General features: G+C 40.1%; 1 protein-coding gene across 6 annotated transcripts in view; it reads right to left on the bottom strand.

Moving 5' to 3' along the window:
* Positions 1 to 11,517, bottom strand: part of SLC20A2 (solute carrier family 20 member 2) — a 105,067-nt gene that overhangs the window by 91,765 nt on the left and 1,785 nt on the right. The window contains exons 1-4 of one of the 6 annotated variants that reach the window (XM_061177216.1): positions 10,275 to 10,295; positions 8,670 to 9,163; positions 7,395 to 7,493; positions 6,528 to 6,586 (exon numbers count right to left, since the gene is read on the bottom strand). The exons of 1 other annotated variant lie outside the window; for it this stretch is intronic. The gene's annotated coding sequence lies outside the window, so the exon portion shown is untranslated. Of the gene's footprint in view, positions 1 to 6,527; positions 6,587 to 7,394; positions 7,494 to 8,669; positions 9,164 to 10,274; positions 10,296 to 11,517 lie in introns of those variants that run through there. 4 more of the 6 variants (XM_061177218.1, XM_061177217.1, XM_061177215.1 and 1 more) reach the window with 4 other exon arrangements.

Below are 11,517 nucleotides of genomic sequence, written 5' to 3' on the forward strand. Positions count from 1 at the left end.
ACCTAAATTATCATTAAAGAGGGATTAAATATATTATGGTGTACTCTTACAGTGGAATACCAAGCAGCTATGTAAAAAAAGGAAGACAAGAACCCACAATAACAGGGTATGGCAAAGGGAGACAGGAACCAGCTGAAAGCTCTCCAGATGGCCAAAGCTGGAACAATTTGAGCAATACAGTAGTGTTGTGTCAGATTATAACACAAGTATAAATACCCATTGGTCTACACTGATATAAGTAAACGACTGGATAAATGAATACCTGGGGAGAACAGACAAAGCTCCTGGGCTGCAGAATTCCAAATACTGTAGGTAGGTACCCTGCCCCGCCCCAAAGAGGTGGAGCATGGCCCCCGACTCCTGACGTGGGTGCTGCCTTCTTCCCAAGAGCACAGATGCGAAGGGGAGAAAGAGAGAGTACTTTGCAGTACAGACACCTGACAAGCTCCGCCTCAGTCAGGATACCAAGGTCAACGTCACACAGACATCAGGCACCCTTGAAACGATGGGATGAAAATGGCTCTTGGCCCCAGGGGTCGCTCTCCCCCAAACACACAACCCCAGTCGAACCGTGAGAAGAACATCAGCCAAACCCCAGTTGAGGGGCACTCTACAACAACTGACTAGTATGCCCCCAAACTGTCCAAGTCATAAAAAACAAGAAAAGTCTGTAAGAAACTGTCACAGGCACGGAGAGCCGAAGGAGACCTGAGGACTGAAGTATGGAATCCTGGACGGGATCCTGGAACACAAAAAGACAGGAGGTAAAAAAGCTAAGGAAATCTGAGGAAGCATGGACTTCGGTTAATAACGATGTATCAATGCTGGCTCATTAGTTCTGACAAACACACCACACTAAGGTAAGATGTTAATGATCAGGGAAACAGGGAACTCTTTGCGCCAGCTCTGCGATTTTCCATAAACCCAAAACTGTTCTAAAATAAAAAGATTATTTTTAAAAAATGAAAAAGAAAAATTTTCATGAACATGTAAACTTATAATGCTGTGGAATGATGGCCAATATATAATAAATGAAAGAAGAATTACTAAACAACATGCATGTTATGAATCTATTTTTGCTTTAAAAATATACATATATGTATTTATACACCAAAAAGTCTGGAAGACCAACCATACACCAAACCACATACCTAGTGATTTTCACCACCTCCTTTATACTTTTCCATAGTATTTGGTTTTGTTTTTCCACTAAGCATTGGTTGCTTTTAACACTGAGCCTCATTACTCCCACGGTCAAGAACACAGTTGTTTTATTTTTGGGAAAAAGTAGCTGTACAGCATAGAATTAATAGAGACCACCTTAGCTCAAAATAAGATGGATTTATAAAACAGCTAAACTTTACTTTTTCAAGGGGAAATATTTTAAAGGCAGAACAGAAAAGTGATTGAAAGCATGGGATTTCATCAGACCTGGAGTGCAATCCTGGTTTCACCATTTACTGTCTGTGCGACCTTGGGCAGCTCAATAACCTCCCTCAACATCCTCACTTTCACAGTGGGGAGATGTAACGCTCACCACAAACCTATGCATCTGCAGAACTGCCCTAACATTTATCTGCCTATTTATTTATCAATATAAACACATATTGCACATAATACATAAATGTATATTACATAAATGTATTTCATAACCTCAAATTTTATTAGAAAATTACCTGACTAGTAAGTAGCAAAGAGTTCGATGTATGTCAAGAGCCTGGCCCTACTGAGGCTCCATAATGGTAATTGTTGTTGTTATCAATAATATACAAAAATCCAAGAAAAAATAAAAAACTATCAGAAAAAAATTTCATTTCTCGAAGTATATAATATGGAGCACTGAAAGACAAAACCAACACCTCATCTCGTTCTACACCATCTGCTGTGATGTCCCGAAGCCCTCTGCTAACTAGACATTCATTAGGGTGATTAAACGTGTTAACATGCCCACAGGACTGCTGTGGAGAATCTTCCAGAGAATACAAGTGAAAGCCACTTGTCTAATCACAGCCAGCTTAAACTAAACTTTGGAATATTAATGCACCAAGTCTCCCTTGCTATGGAAATGAATGTAACATCAATACAAATTAACACCAGCCATAAAATACAAACTAAACTGATTTAAATCCCTTGACTGTAAATAAGGAACTTTAAAGATGCTTTAGACAAGACATATATTTTGATCAAAATTCTGGGCTGGTAGTTCTATCCCAATACTGATATTTAAAAATTACCCCAAATACAACACTTATAATACACAAAATCACGACAGAACAGACAAGTCTAATCATGCTATGAATTAGTGGACTTTTATAACAAGACTCAACAACCCAGAACAGAAGAATCATTTGTTTCAAGTGAAAAGTTTACCCGGCCTGGTTTATCCTATGGTCTAGGACATAGACCCAGATTTTAAAGAAATTAATCACCCATAATATAAGCAAAATAATATTAAATCACTGTGCCAATTTTTTCTACTACACTAGAAAATGCAGACTGTTCAGTTTGGTTCTGTTAAAAGAAGTTAATTTAAACAGCTTTTAAAATAACAAAAACATAGATATAATCCAGGAACTAAATTTAGGTTCATATATATAACCCAATGTTGTGATTACAACTCTACAAAGACGGATTTTATAACACACTCCAAAGCGTCTGTATCCAATAAATCTTACTCCAATTTTCCTGAGAGCAGTTGTTACGGAGACCTGACCCAGTGATGTCATTCTAGCTAAACACTTTAAAACCTGTGGCATATTTCTGTCAAATATACTTAACTGTAGCAAATTTTAAATTTGAGAATGGATGTGATGTATGGGAAGAAATCACCGTCACTGAGAACTACACCTGGCAAGTAGACTAAGCGAAATAAGCTTCTTTTGGTTAAAAAAAAGAGGGGATTGACTACAAGGTTTTTAGTAAGGTTAAGTTTTCCTAAAAACTATAAAAGCAAATTTGAAATGGGAATTCCAAGCACATGGGGCAGCAACATTATCTACATAATAAGAGTATGCTCATCTGCTGTGTTCTCTACCGAGTGTTTCCTTCTCCAATTTTTAAACAATAACTGAATAATGGACCATACTGGCACCTCATATATATTACCTCATTTAATCCGTGTAACATTACTAGACAATTATCACCATTTCAAAGTGAAGACACTGAGCCTGAGTGCTTTCAGTAAGTTGCCCAGTTCACACAGGTAATAAGGAGAGACCAGCAATTACTTCATAATCGCAATACACACACACGCACATCCCCCGTTACCTACACATTATATCTGACTTTTTGAGGTTTTTGACCTCTACTTTCTGACTCTCCCAATTAATCTCTGCCTATGACAGCAGCTACTTACGTATATTTTTGCATCTGCCCTACTGTATTGCAGTCGTTCACTTATCAACATTCCCTACTCAATGATGAGCTTCTGGAGAGAATGGCTCACACCTTGCTCATCTCTGTAATCCCAGAACACAGTCCTGTATTTAGCACATCTGCATGCATTTCTTGTTAGTACTTAACAGTGGTTCTGATGTTGATTCTGCTAGCTGCTCATGGGTGGTGAACATTACAGAACCAGCTTCAAGATACCTGCCAACCACTACCTCAAGGACGGCAGACGCAGGCAGAAAGGAGATTCAATATGATCAGCCTGAATCTGTAGGGCTGTTCTTAACATAGCATTTAGACACTACATTATGTGGCATATAGGGTTTTTCTTCTTCACGTTGAATAAAGCTGCATCTGCACTCACATTAGTCCACCTCCAGTAGTTCACTGCACAAAACGAAATGACAGGACAGCACGACACTCATAGTGCATGCAGGAATGAAGGAAAAATATACGACAATGTAAACCATCAACAGCAGAACGTTAAGATTTTGCCAAAAAGCTACCTTTTCATTACAACACGGCTCCAGAGTCCAGAAGGGCAAGGCCACACAATTTATACGCTTTCCCACACAAGAAACTAACAGGGTTGGTTATTCATGACATTTGGAGACTGGTACCGTGTAATTACAAAATGACACAGGTTAATACTTAAGGAGACATCAAGTCTCTCAAAATAAAATGAATATTTACAAGATTAAGTTTCTGTTTTGTTATTAAAGTCCTGGAACTTCAAGGAACATATAAAAATACAGATGACTTAGTACTCAGATTAGTTAACAGAATTACTGATACTTTTTATTCTTTTAGGGGACCTTTTACCTACTAAATCTTAGACTCTGCGTTTGTGGTTTCCGTTTTCCTTCCAGTGATAGAAACTGACTGTGAGTCCTTTTGTGGTATTTATCTTTCTCTTCTCATCCTCCATCCACCCCTACCCCCAAACCTGCTTTGGACGTCTGTCTTCTTTAATTTTTCAAGACAAGGCAGTGAAGTGAAATGGCATGAACTCTTGCATAAAGAGTTAAAAATGTTAAAATCATATGTTAAAATCATATGACTCTCCTCTCTTTAAAGTAATATTAGTCTTCTAGAATACCAGTCTAATTCTTCGAAGCAGAAAACACAGGAAGCTCAATGTTCCACGAAAAGTGAATAATAATTGATTCATCCTGGCTACCCAGGAAATACACAGCAAGGACCTGTGTTCTACGCAAATACAGACAACAAATCCGTCTAGAAATACCTGCCACCCAGGGACAAGGAAAATAGAAAAAGAGCTCACGGAGCAAATGCACAAAAGGTACAGGAAGAAAACAGCATAAATGTAGGGCTGAGCAGGAATCAGAGCTCCATGAAAGCCATGACAGATCAGTGAGCTCTACAGACAGAAGCAGACGGAGGTGGTGGAGGAGAGGTCGTCACCGACGCGAGGTGACAGAAGTGAGCAGAGGCGAGGAGGAACCAGGCAGGGGCGAGAGGACAGGAACTGAATTACAAGAGGGGACAAGAAAGAACGGCGGGGCCGGCGAGGAAGGAGGCGTGCCCAAGGAACAGACAGCATTTTCAATGGGAGACTGAGTCATAGAAAAAGGAAGGAAGGAGGCAAAATGCAAAGACACCAAACAAGAAATTCTGGACAAATGAGGAAAAATGTAAAAGTGAGACCAGGTGATAAATAGGTAGGGTAGAAAGGCAAAAAAAAGGATAAAGTAAAAGAAACCTCTGGGAAAGGAAATATTTAAAAAAAGACAAATGGTTTCTGGAATTTCACTATATTAAATTAAATTTTTAAGCCTGTTCTTTTGTTTGTTTCTCTCTGCTGGGTAAAACTTGATTGAGAACAATGGTTTCCACAATCTCCAGAGGAGAAAAGTATTGATGAGGTCAACTGACTTAGTAGCAAAAGTAAGAAGAGCTGAAAACAATAAAATTTACTTATGTCAGTTAACCATCTTAGCTCTAACCCACAAACTAATTTTCTTTTTTTTTTCTGTCAACTTGTTTCATCCATACCTATTTCCTCCCTCCTGTATTATTATTATTTTTTAACATCTTTATTGGAGTATAATTGCTTTACAATGGTGTGTTAGTTTCTGCTTTATAACAAAGTGAATCAGCTATACATATACATATATCCCCATATCCCCTCCCTCTTGCGTCTCCCTCCCACCCTCCCTATCCCACCCCTCTAGGTGGTCACAAAGCACTGAGCTGATCTCCCTGTGCTATGCAGCTGCTTCCCACTATCTATTTTACATTTGGTAGTGTATATATGTCCATGCCACTCTCTCACTTCGTCCCAGCTTACCCTTCCCTCTCCCCGTGTCCTCAAGTCCATTCTCTACGTCTGCGTCTTTATTCCTGTCCTGCCCCTAGGTTCTTCATAACCTTCTTTTTTTTAGATTCCATATATATGTGTTAGCATACGGTATTTGTTCTTCTCTTTCTGACTTACTTCACTCTGTAGGACAGACTTTACGTCCATCCACCTCACTACAAATAACTCAATTTCATTTCTTTTATGGCTGAGTAATATTCCATTGTGTATATGTACCACATCTTCTTTATCCATTCATCTGTTGATGGACACTTAGGTTGCTTCCATGTCCTGGCTATTGTAAATAGAGCTGCAATGAACATTGTGGTACATCACTCTTTTTGAATTATGGTTTTCTCAGGGTATATGCCCAGTAGTGGGATTGCTGGGTCATATGGTAGTTCTATTTTTAGTTTTTTAAGGAACCTCCATACTGTTCTCCATAGTGGGTGTATCAATTTACATTCCCACCAACAGTGCAAGAGGGTTCCCTTTTCTCCACACCCTCTCCAGCATTTATTGTTCCACAAACTAATTTTCACACTGACACATACACATCAATGACCTTAGTGACCAACTGCTTCATTTACTAATCACAAAAGCTTTCTCTCTCTCACTTTTTCTCTCTGTGCTTATCAGAATTTGGAGAAATCCCTGCTTCTTACTACTGCCCTAAAAAAGAAAGGGCAGAGTAAGAAGATGACACTTACATCAATACTGCTAAAAAAAAAAAAAAAAAGTCTGATGGAAGCTTAACAGAAGGTTAAAACAATAACAGTGAAAAGATGCAAATTTCCTATAAATTTCTACGACCCACCTTATTCTGGACTCCTACATAACTGAAAATAGAACACAGAGATCATCCTTCATTTCCATCTAGAAACAACAGAGAAAACAAAACACTTAACAAGAACATAAAAACAATAAGGAAGAGCCATTCTGAAAAAGAAGGGAAATTATTCTACTCTTAATCCTAGGAAATAACCAAGGGTAGAAGAGCTACCGTACCAAAGGTCTATTTATGAAGCTGTAATTCGTATAACTCTTTATTTTTAAGCTGAAAAAATATAGTCATCTGATTTTCGGTCCAAAAAACTGTGCAAGAAAAAAAGCAGGCACACACAGAGGCTCAGAGGAAGATAAAGGAAGATGAACCTAAAGCCGCAAAGCTTTGAACAATCACTGAGAAGAAGCAGTTTCTCAACATCCCGCACCTTGAGGAATTCTTCAGTGAAAGTCAATTTCTGAGGGCCAACATCCTGTTATAAGCTCCCATTTCTCCTATTGTATCTACTATTTCTCTATCCACACAGATTGAAACTCTGATCGTACGCAGATTACCAGCTTTAGCAGCAGGGGAAAAATAACTCAAATATTATACACAAAAGCAATGGGTTAACAAAGACAACATAAGAAACATGTAAAGAAATATGCTAGAGTCTTGTTGCTCATATTTGCAGAACTATCTTCTTTCAGCTGCTCAAAAATCCTAAATGGCATTGGGCCGATTCTTGAAATTTGCCTTTTCTTCAGTTTTGTTTTGTTTTTTTAAACCATTCTTCCATGAATATCGCGACGGGTCACTCGGCCACACAGTCCATTCACAGGCATCTGACGTGATTATTTACTTCTGGAAACAGCTGCTGAATTCCAAGGCACTGGGACACTTCTTAAAGGAACAAACCTGGTTCTCTGGTCTCTACTGAGGACACGGTGAAACTAGGATTCTCTGAACTCAGCGATGACACGGAAGCCAAGCTGTGCTGTTTCCAAGGTAAGATGCCTTGAAAAAAAAAAAAAAGCTAAAAATCAATCAGATTTTAAAAACAAAAAGACTCTAATAAAGTAGTGAAAATTCTCACACAGTGTTACATTTTCGCTAAGACTGAAAAATAAGTAACTCAGATAAAAAATTTCAATCCTTCACTTCAACTTTAAATCTATTTTCAAAAAAATTTTTATAGGGCATCACAGGTTATACAATAAAAAATACTGCAAAAAATTGACTGTTCCTGAAATTAACAAAAAATATCCATTAAAATTGTAAAGAAATTCTGGTGACTGACGTTTTGATGTTTACCATGGCCAGGATAGAAGATGGGCTTTAAGAAAACGCTATTTCTCTGCGTTCATATCTTATTTGGAAATGGTATGAACAAGCATGATTTATACTGAGCTATAAAGTGTGCTACAGAACTGATGACCTGGAAAATTTATTCTACCCATAAAATTCTGAAATTGCATACTATCTGGTGATAAAATCTTGACACCACTGAACCAGCTGTAGGCAAGCCATTTGACTTTGCCCTGATTTTCTCATCTATAAAATACAGGGCTGGTTCTTCTTACACGGGGAGATGGGTACTAGGATCACCTGAGGATGGCTTAAAATACAGATGCCTGCCCAGCTCCAGCTCTAAAGAGCTCTAACCTCTGGGATTAGGCTAAGGCATCTGTTCCTGTTACTGTATAACGAACCCTGGGTCATTCTGTCTACACTCATACTTAAAGAACCACCACACTAGGTCAACGTTCAGGATGCAGCTCTACAGCCCTAGGAGTCATAAAACAGGGCAGTAGGGATGCCATTACTCCAGCCTGATAGGTTTAAGACAAACGAATCACTGTGTCATTTTCTCCTTCCCTAAAAATCCCCCTTTCAGAGAAGACGCCAAAACTAAGATTAAGGCTAACGTGCCAATTGGTTAAACACTTCAATGGAGATTATTTTTAGCCCAAATTGTCCCAACTATATCCTTGGATATTTACATAGAACACAACCGCAGGACGATATTCACAGTCATAAGCTGCTGCTCTGACAGGCCATCCCAAAATACGAGCTGATGTTAAAATGATAGCAGCAACATGCCATTTCTTACTCAAATTATAAAGCTGCCCCCAAGACAAAGGTCACACCCCCCTCCCCAGCAGAAGCGACATGTCACGCAGAACACCGTACCTGCAGAGCTGCTAACCGGGGCTGTGGCCCAGGCTTCACCCCAGGGCACCTCCTCCTCTGATTCCTGGACAGCGGGTATGGTGACGTGTGTGCTCCCCTATCGGCCGAGTCATGTGGATTCAATGGGCTCTGTTGGTGCCCAACACCCCCAAAATAATATTGTCAGCTCCTGACTAAAGGGACACAAAACTGGACTTTCAGAGTATACCACTTCCCTTCATCTTGCTGGATTTTGTTTGCAGGCCCTCATCCAAGTCCACATGGCTTCAAAGTGACCTCACTCCAGGTTTGTCACCAAACCAACAGTGCCGTTAAGTTTTTTTCCACCAAAGAAATATTGCTTGGTTGGAAGAGGCCTCCGAGCCCCAAGAGTGTGCTCTACTGTCCAAGACAAGCTGAAAAAGTGGGTCAAGATTTCACAAAAGGACAAGGCAAACGGACAGGTGGGCACCGGAAGCCTTCAGTAATGCTCCCATCCTGGTAAATTGCATTCACTAGGGGTTTAAAAGTGTTGAAAAAAGAAGAGCTCTTTCACATGAGTTATTTGACACTGAATTAGTATCTTAAGCAGTCACTGCCCTTTGTCCTGGTGAATCACTGCCCTAGAATTCAACACCTACCAAGGGTCCTAGTCCCCCTCAGCTTTGAGGTTCAAAATTTGGTTTTTCTCCTCTTGCCTTCAGTCATTTCAAAATACAGTCCCCTCAACCCTTTCATTATCAACCTCTTCTGCCGGGAAAATCCAGCACTGTTTCTGCAGCTCAGAGTCACTGCCACCATGTATGCTACCTTGAAATTTTTAAAGAGCTTCCTTTACAGCTGAGAAACTAGGGTCAACTTTTAGCTCTCTTTTCTGTCTTTGATAAAGTAAAACTCCCCAGAGAACCCACACTGATTCAAGAGCCAGGCTGCCTGGGTTCATATCCCACCTCCCTGCCTACTACTCACATTGTGGTCTCGGGCAGGTGACTTAATTACCTCCCTGTGCCTCACTTTTCTCATGTGAAAAATGGGATTATATCTGTACCTACGTCAAAGGACTGTTGTGAGAGTCGAATACATTTACATGTAAAAGCACGTTTTAAGCGCTACATCAATGTTAGCTATCATTATTTGCTTTATGTAACTCCAAATTCTCGTATTGTTCCACGTGTGTACACGATGTTTGCCCAACTAAAATACTACCTACGCGAGGACTGGGACCACAGTTTCAATATTTCTGATGTTCCGCCCATGGCACCTAATATTCACTCAATAGGTACAAATAAACCTACTCGGTACAAATTATTATACTGGATGAACAAGGAAGTTCTCAAACACAGACCTGTGTAAACATGTATTCCCTGCCCTCGAGTAGCCTGTATTTTGGGTGGGGAAACAAAACACAGGAAACGCTCATGCAACAATATAAAGCCATAAAAGAGTAAATGCCAAAGTATGTGGTTTAGACAGCTACCGTTCAAAGGACTCACTGTGAGCTGGGACTCTGGAGAGGGCAAGCCTGCAGTGGCCCTGCCCCTAGAGGGGATTTGGATTTCCACGACAGGTGGGAACAGAGAGAGGATTCCAGGGTATCTGCTCATTCCACAAATATTTACCGCACACCTTCCGTAGGCCGGCCTCTGTCCTTGGCTCTTGGAATACAGCCACGAGGGACCCAGAAACGGCCCCTGCACCCCGGGACCTAAAAGGGCACTCACTCCACGTGAGAGCCAAGTTCTGAAGTAAGGAAGAAGGGCCTGTCCTCCAACCCGATGAAACACAACATCCCTTAAATGTCTCGTGAACAGGAGCCAATGCTGGCATTACAGTCACTCCGGCTTCCAACAATGGCAAACATACAGAAATTAATAACTTTTCATGTACTGTATTCTAAATATCTTCCATTGTTTATGAAGCACATTAAAGAGATATTCTCCATATTCTGGATACAACTAACATATAAGAGATTTACAGACACACACAGTCAGTATTACTGGAACAGTTTTCGTAATAGAGGCTGTGGAGGCCCAGCCGCTCAATTTTGCCCAAATGAAAGCCTATTCATTAAAGCCCTGTGCTTTGTCTCCTCCCGCCCTTTTCCCTTCTTCTTCTACTAGTGGCTGCCCACAGATATCAAATATCTACTAGAAAAGTGCCTGAAGATGCATGTGTTGGCAGGAATCAGTTAGTCACGATGGGTGGAAGTATTAACACATGCATCTTTTTCTTCCTACATCCGTCCACTCATCTCCTCCCAGAAGAGAACGCCTTCAGGGAAAGGAACCCTCTTATAAATACCGACTGGCAAAGCATTCTCACTCCTTTCTTCTCCGATGACGGACCACTATCTGAAGATGCGTTAAGTTCAATACGCTCTTATCACAAATATGACACATTTCCAAGCGCTTCGCTCATCCTCTGCAGGCCTCTCACCTGATCCTACTCTCCCAAGATGCAAACTGCTGGATCCCACCATCATTGTCATCATTGTTACGCCTACACAAATTATTACATTGTAGCTTTGGAAACACAGAATAAACTTCTTGATTAAGGAAGTCAAAACTACTCAATTAAATCCAGTCAAAAACTTAACTTCTTCATGCACAAAGTACTGGACTCAAATACGTTTAAGACATGTAAAGGCAAACTGAAAAGTAAGGTAGAACCCCTACAATGTAGATTACTTAACATTCTCAACATTTACATACCCATGAAAGTTAGACTCATCAACAAAGTAATAGCCAACCCAGTTTTTTATTTCCTTGGTTTGGTACTGGAAAATCACGTTCCTGTTTGACTGTCATTCGTTAACCCTTAATTAGGAACGTTGCTTAGAAACTATATATGGAAAAAGGGCACCTTTCAG

Source organism: Eubalaena glacialis, chromosome 20 (assembly GCF_028564815.1).
Source record: "Eubalaena glacialis isolate mEubGla1 chromosome 20, mEubGla1.1.hap2.+ XY, whole genome shotgun sequence".
Taxonomy (NCBI): domain Eukaryota; kingdom Metazoa; phylum Chordata; class Mammalia; order Artiodactyla; family Balaenidae; genus Eubalaena; species Eubalaena glacialis.